The following is a 13,196-nucleotide window of genomic DNA, read 5'->3' as shown; positions in this document are numbered from 1 at the left end:
AACGATTTGTTGGGATAACAACTTGCTGGGATAATGACTTAAGGTGCACAGGGCACTTCTATGTCCCAGCTCTCTTCCAGCACTTGCCTGTTATCTTGCTGACTTTGCAGATGGGGAAACCAAGGCAAGGAGCTGACTTTGGAGATGGCCAGGGTTCCAGCAGTATCTCCAGTTGCAGCTCTTGGGGGCTCCAACGATGCTGTCCACATCCTGCAACATCAACTTTTTGCCCACAACCCAACAAAACTTCCCCACAGTCCCCTGACAAGGGATCCCCTGCATCCCTAACTCAGCCACCACAAGCCACCAGCCTTGGTTCCTCTCTCTTGAGCACCAATTTTTGTCTCTGACACCCAACAGGGACCTCTTCCAGCCCCACTGGTGCTCAGCGTACCACCTTTCCCCCTACCATCCCCAGGAGGGCATCATGGCAGGGCTTGTGCATCTCCACCACAGCTGGTGACAGCAGGGCAGACAATGACATTTGCTGCAGGAGCTTGACATTGAACCCAGCCAGTCAGAACGGTGGGTGTTTGCTGGCAAGGGCAGCAGCTCCACTCCAACACCATCAGCGAGGGGACAGGAGAGGGAGGGGAAAGGAAAAAAACAGAAGCAGCAGCCAGACAGCTGCCTCTTCCTCCTCCTCCTTTTGTGCAGAAATGTGTTTTTGTTTGTCAGTCAAACAGATTGTTTTCTCCTTCTTTGCAGGCCAATTGTTTCTGCTCCTGCAAGATAAGGGATTGAAAAGGGCTATATTTTTATGGCACTGAATCTAGGCCCTCTGAATTGGAGGGGAGACATCAAGTGGGAGGAGATTCCTGTTCAAACCAACACTCCTCTCCCCAGTTCCACTCTCCAATCCTATTTCCACCCCCATTTTCCTTTTTTCTCTTTCCTTCTTCTGCCTGGAGCTGCTTCTCAGCCCTCTCACTATTTAATCTCCATCTCTCTGGTGGACTCAGGAGGTTTATGCAGCTTCGTCCTCTTTGCACCATCTGCTGAAAAGAATCCAGCTGTCCAGTGGCTTCTCCTGCCATCCTCCCCCCTAAAAAGGGAAGAACAGAGCTTGTACCACTGCATGGATATGTCCAGATGAACAAACCCCCCCCAGAGGGGATTTTCCTTTTCTGTGAAGGTGTTGGCCAGAAAGCGCCGTGGAGAGCCAAATCCCAGCATGGGGCAGGAATAGGAAGCAAAGACAAGGGAAGAAAATGGTAAATAAGAGCAAGATACAATAGCAGGTTCTTCTCCTGGCTTTCAGATCAAGTTCAAGGAGCCTGTGACCAACCTTCTTCCTTTCTCACGTTGGACTCCCCCCAAATCCACAATCCAGGTGGGATGCCATGACTGATGGAGACAGTGGAGAGCAGAAACGCTGGAGCAGTGACCACTGAGTGCTGGTCAGTGTCATATTTGTGCCATCAGAGCAGGCCCTCACACCAAGGGATCTGGGAATGTCCTTGCTCAGGGCTGGAGGCAATCCCAGCCTTGCAAGCAATGGGGATGCCTCTATCCCAAGCATGAGTCCTTTTGCTCCTTGGCTGTGATCACATCAGTGCTGAGGACCGGAGGGAGGTTTTGCCTCACCTCCTTAGGGAAGAAGAGCCTGGAAGGGGACAGCGTGGTTCATATCCAACTCATAAGCCTCTCAGAGCTCAGGCTTGAGGACTGAGATTCACTCAATTAATTTTGCTTTGGCAAAAAGTCCATTTTTATTGCTATTTCATGCCTTCAGTATAGATTTTCCCTGCTCGTCTCAAAGGGATAATAAAACCCGACTCGTTCTTTTTATAAAAGTCTCACACTCCTTCTCTCACCAGGCTCTGTGTTCCCCAGCTAGAGATGTAAATTTAAAGGGGAAATGCTGTCATTTAAAACAAAACAAAACCAAAAAAAGCAACTCAGAAAGCCCATCTTTGAGCATATTCCAGCTCTCAAAACTAGGCCGTGCAACCCAAGCAAAAAATCCAAGCATCTGCCTTCCCGCAGCCATGCCCACCTTCCCACCTGGGACAGGGTGTGACCTCAGCCCTGGGAAGTCACTCTCCATTTTGCATGGCCCTTGATTTGCTGGGATGTGTAGTTTTTGCTGGCTGGGTGCTGGCGAGTGCAGGTGGCAACTGCTGCTTGGAGGTGGCTCCTTGTGCTTGGCCGTGACACCGACTCCCCAGCGCCTGCACCTGCCTCCCTCCTCCTCCCCTTTCTCCACAACAAGCCCAGGGTGAAAGCCTCGCTGTTGCCAGCCCCCAGCAGCTGTATGAGCTCTTCTGGGGCAAATCCCAAATCCAAGCAAATGATGAGCAGGTGGGATTTGGTGAGGTTTCCACACGGGCAGTGGGGCAGGACATCAGTAGGATGATGCGCAGGATCTACTCCCTACGCCCCAGTTGGGATGCATCCGTATCCATCTCTGGAAGGGCTGCAGCTGCAGAGTATCCCTCTGGGAGGTGAAGAAGGGAAAGGGAAACTGCCTTTCCTCTGCCTCGTGCCCTGCAGCTGCGTTGCATGAAGCCTGTAATTAGTGAGTGGCAGAAAATGCCGGGGGACAGGGTGGGGACCCCAGCACCCGCGGGTTTTAGGAGTTGCGTTAGACCCAGGTATCCGCCAGGCACGGCCTGAGGATGACCTCAAGAGCGTTTCCTCCTGCCCAGGCCACGTGTCTGATTGGGTGATGTGTATAAATCCACTGTCACTGAGGCTTCTCCCTGCCTCGACGGAAACCAGGAGCAAATCCAAAGCAGAGCGAAGCTGCGCGAGGCAAGAGGAGGCGTGCGTGTGCCTGTGTGGTGCCAGCCCCCGTGCTGCTGCCCACCAGCCCAGTGCTCAGCCCCAAACCACAGCACCACACCAGCCAGGAACAGGCCAAGGGGTGACGGATGAGCCCTTTGTGTGCAAATGTTTTTTCGTCTCCCCATCCTTTTCCCTTTGCCCTTTGTGAGGCTGCCTGCACACCTTGGCTGCCAGGAACTCAAAGAGCCCAGAGTGAGAAGAAACCCAGTTCCTGCAGGCAGGCCTCCAACAGCCCAAAGTTTTAGGGCAACTCGCACTGGGATGGGCAGGAGAGCAAAGATGAGGGTGAGGAAACCCCCCGTGACACCATGGGTTAACCAATGGCCCGTCATCTCCTGGCTCAGCTCACTGTGCCCCCGGCCAGGCTCCATCGGTTAAACCCAAGTTGTGCCGTTTCCTCTGATGGCAGAACAAACCCTCCTTCCCCACCACCAGCTGCCAAGCCTGAGGGGTGCTACAGGAAAGAATTCTGCAGCTCCCCCATTTCTGAAGAAATCAGTTGGGGTCCCTAGATTTTCCTGCAGAGCCCTCACAAAACCCGACCCTCCGGGCTGGAAAATCCCTAGCGAGCTGTGACAACCTCTGCAGTTCAGGCAGAGGAGAGAGATGATTAAGACTGGCTGAAATCTCACAGGACTCTGACGTCTGAAGAGGCCCCAAGTAAGGCAGAGAAACGCCCTGGGCTGCTCCTCGCAACCCGCGACTCCCCCAACCTTAGAACGGGGCCGAAGTGAGAGCAGGGACTGAACAAGGCCAGGAACCAGGTCACTGCTGCTGGTTTCCAGGCAGCAAAGGTTTGGAAGAGCAGAGGATCATTTAGCAGAGCAACAGTGAAGGTTCAGAGCAGAGCCTTCAAATTACACGCTACAGAGCACTTTTCCTGCCTAAAAGGTCCCTGAAATGACGGTGGTGGCTCTGAAACGAAGCACTCTGTATGCAATTGTTCCCTGGGGCTTGCAGAGGAGACAGAGCTGGGAGAGGTGGGTCTGCGGTCCCTGGCATGAGCAGCTCCCCCTCAGAAAAGGATACATGCTTCTTCAGCTGTGCTGTTTTCCTAAATCTCCCCAGCAGTTTCTGTCAGTCGTGGTATTTGTTTTGTTTGGTTTGGTTTTTGTTTTTTTTTTTTACTTTCGCACTTCCTGCCTTGAACTTCACACACACAGCTGCCAGCCCCAGGCTGCAGAGCTGCTGCTCAGGGTGCTGCTGCTCTGAACCCCATGCACAGACCCACACTGAACCCCCCATCATCATCACTATCGTCGTGTCTCAAAGGAACACCTCGATCCCACTGGGAACAGGGAGGGAAGAGTGCTCGGGAGGAATGTGTCCCTTTCTCCATCTCACTTAGCTCCTTCCCATCCTTCTCCACTCCATCCCCCAGCAGCTCAAGGTCCATTTTCATCAGACAGTGACAGACATGGTCTCCACACCAGCTGGGCACCTCTACCTCACCCCCTGAGGGTCCCCCCACCCCTCTCCCACCAACACACAGGTGACAGCACCAATATCAGAGCCACTGCTCAACCATGTGAGGGACACAAGCTGCCACCTCAGGAAAGGTGGCTGCACCATTCTGGAAGCCGTGGGGTAGAAGAAAGTCCTGGCATCCATCAGAAAACCACTTCTGGAACCTGCAGGAGGCTCTGGTGATGCTCAAGAGCTGGGGCATCCGGAGCTTAGCTGTGAGAACACTCTAAAGGTGTTGGCACCATCAGATGCCTCTCCTCCAGCTTGCACAGAGCTGTGGGAGCCATCCCCCATGCAAATCCCTTCCTGATAGTTTTGTTCCTGCAGTACATCACTTTGGGAGGTCACCTGAGGGCAGCCACCCCAGGGCGCTGCTCGCAAGCCAAAAGGAGAGCAGGCAGGTGGCCACAAGAGCTTTTGCAAAGCCAAATATGCACACATCCAAGGGACAAAGCACCAGGCTCCCACAAAGGTGGTGGGGAACAAACACTAGCACCCCAGCAGCTCCCCGCTCTGACGTCAATTACAACGTCCGGCAAGCCTGTGACGTCAACCACGATGTTTCACCACCGGCTGGAGAGCCCTTGGGATGCCGACCCCCGGGATGCCGACCCCCGCGGTCCGGAGGGAAAAGGCCGGTCAGCATCTCCCTGTGGATCCCCGGTGGTGCAGACACCAGCGTGCTCAGGCTGCTGTTCCAGCTGCACATTTCCAGGGGGGGTGGGAATGGGACACACACACACTGGGATTTAGCTGGAATTTAGCAGCTTAAAAGCAGCTGCAGCAGAAGGGCTGGGGGGGAGGGGGGGAAGGGAAGAGGCAAAGAGTTTCAAGCCCAGCGTCCTCCAGGGGGGCTTCGAATGCTCCAAGTGCCTCCTGCGCATCCCCGCGGCCACCCCCGGGGCCGGGGAGCTCCCGGCTGTCCCCCCGTGATGTCACCGAGGGGGGGACCAGACCCGTGGGGTTTTTTTGTTTAGGAGGGGGTCAAGGCGGGGGGGTTCACGCGGAACCGGCTGTGGTTGCAAATGGGAGTGCGATGGGAGCGCGGGTGGAATGCAGTGGGGAGGGAAAATAGGGAAGGGAAGGGAAGGGAAGGGAAGGGAAGGGAAGGGAAGGGAAGGGAAGGGAAGGGAAGGGAAGGGAAGGGAAGGAAGATGCCGGGGAACGCGGTGCCACCGCCACTCCAGAGGCAGCCGGAACGCAATGGGCTCGGCGGGAGCTGCGGCTGCCGCCGCCGTTGCGACGCGAAGCCAGCGGGACGGTAAGGCCGGGGGAAAAGCAGCGAGCAGCCCCCAACCCCGCACACCGGCACCGCACCGGGGCTACGGCCCCCGCCCGCCCGGCCCCTCTCCCCCGTCCACGCCAGACAACAGCCGCCTCCACACATCCCCTCCTCCGCCCTCCCCGGGCCCGCCTGGGCGGCGGGGCAGAGCCCGAGGCCCGCCCGGACTCTCCCCCCCCCACACCCCCCTTCGTCCCCCCCTGTAGCCGCAGCCGTTCCTTACCTGCCGGGCCGTGGCCCCGCTGAGTCTCAGCAGCGGCGGCGCTGGGCGGGGGCGGCCCCGGCGGCCATCCCCGGGCGGCCCCGCCGCTCTCGGCCGCGCCGTGCGAGCCGCCTCAGCGGTGTCAGCGGGCGGGAGCCCCGCGCGGCGCCGGGAGGGAGCGGGGGGGGGAGCGGGGGGGGAGGGAGGGAAGCCGGGGGCATGACCGAGCGCCGCCGGGAGTGCACGCGCGCCCGCCGCCCTGCCCGCGACGGCGGCGACACCTACCGGCCGCGCCGGGGAACGCCGGGCACCGGCAGCGCGCGCCGCCGGTAGCGGCGGGCAGGGCGGCCCGGGGAGGAGGGGATGGGGGGCGATGGGCGCTGAGCGTGGCGCCCCGGGGAACACACGGCAGGCGCTGGGCACGGGGAACCGGGTACCGGGACTCGGCACCGGGCAGCTGTTAGTGTGCAGCGGGTGGTAGCAGCAAGCATCGTACGGCTGCTACTAACACCGGGTAGCGGACACGGGATGGTGGGCACCGGTACTGGGTACAGGGCACCCCCCCGCGCTTGGCGGAACCCGCCGCGGGATGGTGCTGGGCACTGGGGGTTGCGCGGCGGGGTGAGGTCCTGGCACCGCGCGAAGGAACCGGGGACCTCGCGCTGGGGACCGGACACCAGACCCTGGGACAGGGCTGCGACCCAGGTTTGGCTGCGGGTCTTTGTCTGGGTTTGAGTCCCCATTGTGGATCAGGCTTGGGCCACATGTAGGGCTGCGCTTGGATCTGGGGCTGGGTTTGGATCAAGGGTTTGGATCAGGATTTGGATACACATCTGCATCCACATTTGGAGACAGATTCAGATCCCTGTCTGGATCCGGATCCTCGTCTGAATGTGGAACACCTCTCCTTTGCAAAGGATGGAGGTGACGTGTCTGAGCATCCCACAGCAACCCCAATGGGTGCAGCAGCACGGCACGGGGGGTTCTTCCCCCCGAGGGTGCTCCCCCCTCAAGGGGGCTCCCCACTCACCCTGCCCCAGGCAGCTTGGGGAGCCCCAGGGGGGACATTGGGGTCTGCAGCAGCCCCGGCCACCCAGCCGAGGAGAGGGACAAAATGGCAGCAATCCCGCTGGCCTTGGCTGTGGCTCAGCGGTGCGTCGGGGGCTGAACGTGCTCCAAGGAGGAGCTGAGGTCAGGGAGGGGAACGAGTGCAGGAAACATATTAAGCGAGGAAAATTGGCTGCAGCCCGCGCTGCTGCCTGACGCTTGCTTGGGATTTTCCTCGCCCTCAGTTATCTGCTTGTAAGCTCTGGCTGTTCAGCCGTCGCAGCTGGTTAAGCGCTTTGCAGCTCAGATGTGCCACTGCCACCACCACCCCGCTCTGCACCAGGAGAGGTGACACTCAGGACCCTTCTTTGCCCGTGTCCCCGGTGCAGACACCCGGCTTTTGGCCACGTGCAGGTATTTTTAACGGGAAGACTCCGGGCTCTCGCAGCCTGGCTGCTCATTTATAATCTTGTTTTCCTATTAAAATAAAAGCTTCTCTCTTATTCCTGAACGTGAGAGCCAAAGCGAAGCTCTGAGGAAGTGCCCTGTCTGCAGAACGCGCTGTGAAACGCACAAAGGAAGCGAGGCGAAAACAGCATTTTGCACGTTTTTAGCCTCATTTTAGCTGGGACTTGGAACTGCAGAAGGGAAATTTTTCCAGCAGGATGTGCACAGCAGGGAGGAAGAGGGGATGCATCCAGCTGCTGATGTCCCTATGGAGCAGGGCCACTTATCTGCCGAGGAACAGCCACCTCCGTGGGTCCCTGCTGCGTCCCCGAGGGCTGTCGGGTCCCCTGGGGGTCTCAGGGATGTGGGCTGGAGCAGCGTGTCCCTCGTGGGGGTGGCCAGGCGGGGGTGGCGGCCGATGGCAGGAAATACCTGCTGCTCCACCACTTCCCCGGCCAAAGCGAACAAGAGGGAAAGTGTTCGGAGGGTGGCTGCGGCCGCCTGGGGCAGGAGGAGCCTCCGAGGGACACATGGGCCTTTGTTCCTTGAGAGCACAGGGCGGAAATTTGGATGGACTCGTTGTGTGCCACCCTCCCGGCACTGCTGGGGGGCTCATCCCGGGCTGGGACTCAAGCTGAAGCTGGTCAGGTTGGGAATTCATCAAACCCAACCTCCGGTGCCAGCAGTGGGACAGACAGCTTGAGGGGGCTCTCCTGGTCCTCAGGGCTGTAGCGTGGCACTTTTAGCCTTTCCAGAGCTCTTACTGACATCTATCATGGTCCTGCTCTCTGCTCCTGCTCCCACCCTTCAGCAGCCTTCCAGTCACCTGGAAAGACATTTAATGTGGTCTGGGTTTGACCCGTGCTTTGCCATTTCTTTAAGCACTCCCTGGTGTTTTCCTTTCACTTCTACAGTGCCTTTTACCACCAGCACCCCTGCATCTTAAAAAAAAAAAAAAAAAAAAAAAAAAAAAAAAAAAAGAGGAAGAAAAACACTAACAGAATATGACTAGCTTTGCAAATCCCTAATTACCCTCTGCATGTCCTAGCAAAGGGGCTGCAGGCTCTCCCCAGAGTAGTCAAAAACACCAGTCCTCCCCCTTGTCCTCACACAGAGCAGAGAGAGTTTTGTTTCCAGAGCTGAAGAGGAGGGTTTGTTGTTTTTTTTTCTTTTTGGGTGGGGGGGAGGTGGAAAGCTGAAAAAGGGAGGAGAGAAAAAAGCATGCTGCTCTCCTTCCTGGCCTCCATGCTTTGCCCTTCCTCAGGAACCAACCAGATTGTTTCCATTAGGAGAAGCTGAGGATCCAAGTATTTGTCAATGGCTGGGAGAAGATTTGCTGATCGCGACTGCCGTGCCTGAGAATAATGTTGAGTGAGGTGCTTGGCGTGTAACCATCCTTTTATGGTAAAATTAGGGAGAAACGCTTGGTGGATTTGCATTTGAAGTTGATGGATACATGGCATTAGTGCACGCGGGGATAATTTTGTATTTCGAGCTTGCTGAGCAAGGAATAATTTTTATTTTGGGTCGAAGATAAGGGCATTGTGTTGTGATGAAATATGCAGGGGTTTTGATCAGTGTCACAGGCGGTGCATTTCTCTGCTGGGTGAGGTGATGGCAGGCCTGCATTTGCCTGTCCTGCCCTTGATTTTAAGTGCTTTGGGTCTGTGCCTGATGCAAAGAGTTATCCCCTGCTGTCACTTAACACTAGGACATGGTTCCAACTTTCTGAGCTTTGGAGTTTCCCATTATTAAAAAAACCAAAACAACACAAAAAAAAAAAAAAAAAAAAAAAAAAACAAAAACAAAAAACCACCAACAGCAAAGAAACAGAAGAAACCTCTGTTTTATTTGCTTTTGTGCAGGCAGAAGGCTGTGCCCCTGAGAAACATTACAGCTGTACAGCTCCATCGTTATGGGAAAGGTGCAGACAGGGTTATTTCCAAGCTGGCAATGCCTTTCAAACCCACCTCTGGCAACCTGGGCTGATGCCATCAATAGCCCCCTAGCCCTCCCAGCTGCCCAGTGCCAGTCCCTGCCCTTGTGCCAGCCCTCACAGCAGGAACTGGCTCGAGTGGCATGACCAGTGTGTGCCAGGAGATGCATGGGGCTGTTCATCCTCTCACATTGCTTGAGTTCTCCCAGTTGCTGCATGCTGAATGCCATCAGGCTTTTGAGAAGCTGGAGCCTGGGATCTGCACATCCCAGCCGGGCACCTCTTCCCTTTGCAGTAAGGACATGAGCACTTGGTGGAAGAGGAAAGGGGTTCCCCTTTGGTCCCCAAGCTGTGAGAGACAAAGAACTAGGGGCTGCTTTGTTATCTGTCAAATCTGGGTATCACGTCCAGACATTAGAGGTCATCCATCCATCCATCCATCCATCCATCCATCCATCCATCCATCCATCCATCCATCCATCCATCTATCTCCCTGAGGAGGCTCCAGGAGGGTGGCTTCCAGCTGGAGCACATGGGCTGTTTCAGCAGGAGGAAGCAGCAGGAGGCAATGCCGAGGAGGAGCCTTGCCGACATTAATTAGGCAGGCAGAGAGATCCTCAGGTGCAGATAACTCAGCAAAAGCACTGAGCCATTTGCATGCAGAAGATGGCAAACGATCGTGTCACACAGATATGAAACAAATCCCCCAGCATCCCTCCCAGCCCCTTTGCTTGGGTCCCAGGACCCCCGCAGCCAGTGGGGCAGGGGCTGGGGGTGGGGGGCTGCGTGGCAAAGCCTCTCCTCCTCCCCCAGATGTGGAGGGAGTCAAAAAAGGAAGGGGAAGGAGGAGGGAACAAAGCTGAAGAGCAGAATAAGCTGTTACAAAGTGCTCGGAGCAGGTACTTGTGCTTGAGGCCATCTGTGGCCAAGTGGCATTTTCCAGGCCTGTCAGGAGAAGCCTGGAGGGGTGGAAAGGGGGACGGAGGGTGAGGGAAGGGGATGGCCCTGGCCGAGTCAATGTGCATTCCAGCCTCAGTGGATTTCAGAGGCCACGGCATGTTCCGGGGATGAAAGCTGCCCTGGGGCCCCTCCCAGCGAGCAGCAACGCCGCAAGTCAGCTGCGGGCATCGCATTTGTCTGGCTGGTGACTGCCTTGTTCTGCCGCAAATGGTATTAAGAAAGAAAAAAAGAAAGAAAGAAAAAAAAAAGGCAAAACCTACAACAACAAAATATATAGCCCCAGTCACCGTTCCCCCCCCCCCACCCCTTCGTCCGTCTCCACCCCCCAACAACAACCAAGAAAGGCAAAATCTTTCATAAGCCCGGAAGATGTCACCATAGAAACAGAAATCAGACCCACTCCAAGGATCCTGCCGCCTGGGAAGGCGATAAAATGTTTTCTATCGATTGCTGTCGGGAAAGTCACTGCTGATAAGCCATCCGAGGAGAAATGGAGCAGGGAAGCAGGGACACTGGAGCTCTTCAAATGAGCTTCCAGATGGTCCCTCGGCTGCCCCTATGCCATGGTTGGGGACCAGGCTGTCCCGGGGGTGGCTGCTCTGCCCCACGCTGCTGTGTGTGTGTGTGTGTGTGTGTGTGTGTGTGTGTGTGTGTGTGTGTGTGTGTGTGTGTGTTTGTGTGTGTGTGTGTGTGCGTGTGTGTGTGTGCTTAGAAGAGGAGGTGCAAGTGTTTGATGTTTGCTGGGGCGATGTGTGCCTGCCCTGGCTGGTGTAAAGCACCAAGTGGAAAGCCCTCTCTCTGCTTTCCCCTTCGCTTTTCCAGCCCAGCAGCTGATCCCGGAGAAAATGCTTTGTCCTGGAGTGCCACTGCCAGGGTTTGGCATTCTCTTGCCTTCCCTCAGTACCAGTAGTAGTGCAGGCATGACCGGGCAGCACTGTACCACCAGCTTTGTGCCTTCGCAGGGTCCCCTGTTCCCATTTGCAGGCAGCTGGGAGCATCCCTGAGATGCGGGATCTTCCCGGCAGCTCTTCCCAGGGTGCTGCAGAGAGCTGGGGCCCGGCTCCCGCGTCCTTTGAAGAGACAGCAAATCCTATTATCTGCTCATTCTTCTCGCAGCGTGAAGCCTCAGAGCATTCAGCAGCAGCCGAGGGTGGGCTGCTGCCCGCAGCCCTGCGATGCCTCTGCTCCCACCCGCATGGAAAGTTCTCCAGGTCATGGGCACCACCCTCGCAGCCCTGATTCCTAAATCTCCCCCCCCCCTGTGGCCATCACCCTCGCACCCCTGATGTCCCAGTCCGTGCCCAGCAGGAAGCTCTCCTTGCAGTAACATTCACATTATCCAGCGGTGGGGAGCAGAGGAGGGGTGTGCTGGGGAAACAGGGTGGGGGCTGATCCCTTATCCTCCTTCTTGGGGAGCTGAGGCTGCCTCTGCAGCCTGCAAAGCCTCATGTTATTTGGGCTGGGGAGGTGGTAACCCATCCCCCGGGCTCCGTCCCCGCCGCATCCTTGCAGCCAGTAACTGGCAGCAATAAAAGATGTGGTTAATCCCAGGAAGTGTGGGACACAAGCACACGGGTCGCTGCGGTGAAAATCACCCTGGCATAGAGGAGGTGGGGAAAAATACGCTCCTGGGCACGATTTGCAGCCCTGAAGAGATGGTTGGATGCCACAGGGAGCATTTGCTGGGGATTTTGTTAATGATGCAGGCACAGGCTTCCCAGCTTGGCCTGTGCTGAAGCCCTGGCTCACACAAGCTGAGGCTGTTTGGCTTGAACTTAGACCAGCTGCTTTCCACTGCCTGGTGGATTTTTCTCTTGTTACTGGGTGGTTCCATGTGGGAGATGAACAAAGGAGCAGTTAGTGGGTGATTTTACCTTGGGGTAAGGGGAGTTTAAAGGGGGAAGGAAGAGTTAAACCAGGTCTCAGTTGTTTTAAGATGGCAGCGCTGCAGAGGATTTCTCTTCACAGGAGAAGATGGAATTTAATCAATATTGACAAAAGCCACTCACCAAAACAGGCTCATTCACTAATGAAAGCCAGATCTGGTGACTCCCCGGGGCAGGACAGCTTTGGGAAAAAGGGGAAGGAGGTGCTGGGAAAGCCAGGGCTCTCTCTCCCATGCTGCTGGTTCTCATTAAATCAGGCAGTGCATTCGAGGTTGGTTTTCCCAGCTTGGAAAATCTTTGGCTTGTCTGTCTCGTAGGTGCAGGATGCTCAGGACCAGCCCTCACATGGCCCCATCCCCACCTGGGGACCTGGCTCTGTGTCACCCCACGGGCACCCACATCCCAGTGTCAGGCAGAGGCTGCAACACTTGCAGTGACAGCAAAGCCACCCCACAGCAGTGCCGTGGTGTGGGGTACAGCAGGGCAGGATGGTGGCATGGGGCTTTGTCCTCCAGCTTGGACCACAGCCAGTGTCCCTGTGCAATGATGTCTCCTCCTGCAAGCAGAGATGCTTCTATCCAAGCCGTGTCATCTGTTGGGTTTTCAACTCAAACATCCACTGATGCGGTGCCAGAAGAATCAGAGTTCTGTCTTTTCCCCTCCATCCTTGCAATTAAAAGTAGAAAACAGCCAGGACACCTCTGAGACCAGCCCCTTCTGACAACACAGGACATGGAGAAGAAGCCTAATTTCTGTGGCTGGCAGCTGGTGTTTCCCAGGGCTGCTGGCTCCATGCCCTGGAGCCAAACTGAGCTCCTGATCAGCTGGGGGCTGCCCAAAACCCTGCAGGCACAGCTGGGGGCTCGGGCATTGCCCAGGGGCAGCAGGGACAGCGGGGCCAGGACCTGCCTGGGGATTTCCATGGGCACCCAGGGGACTGCCACGGGGCTAAGCCAGCTGGCAAGAGTCACCCTGCAGGCACCCTGGTACCTGTAGCTGCCTCCAGAATCACTGGTTTGGGTTTATCAGGCTTTAAACATGTCTCTGAGGTTTAGAGTTGGACAAAAAGTCCAGCTGCTTCCTACCCCATGGTGGAAAGCCATGGCAGCTGCTGAGCCTGAGCACCTTCCTGCTCCATCACTTCATGGGTACAGTGACCCATCCCCACCCTAGCGAGGG

General features: G+C 56.5%; 1 protein-coding gene across 2 annotated transcripts in view; it reads right to left on the bottom strand.

The window, feature by feature from the left end:
• The window catches only part of RAI1 (retinoic acid induced 1), a 71,087-nt gene extending 65,179 nt beyond the window's left edge, over window positions 1-5,908 (bottom strand). For both annotated transcript variants that reach the window (XM_071761155.1, XM_071761154.1), the window contains exon 1: window positions 5,763-5,908. The gene's annotated coding sequence lies outside the window, so the exon portion shown is untranslated. The remainder of the gene's footprint in view (window positions 1-5,762) is intronic.
• Between the last annotated feature and the right edge of the window lie 7,288 nt (window positions 5,909-13,196).

Source organism: Heliangelus exortis, chromosome 17, assembly GCF_036169615.1.
Source record: "Heliangelus exortis chromosome 17, bHelExo1.hap1, whole genome shotgun sequence".
Classification (NCBI taxonomy): Eukaryota; Metazoa; Chordata; class Aves; order Apodiformes; family Trochilidae; genus Heliangelus; species Heliangelus exortis.
Note: the sequence above shows the minus strand (reverse complement) of the source record. Positions and strands in the feature narration are given on the sequence as shown.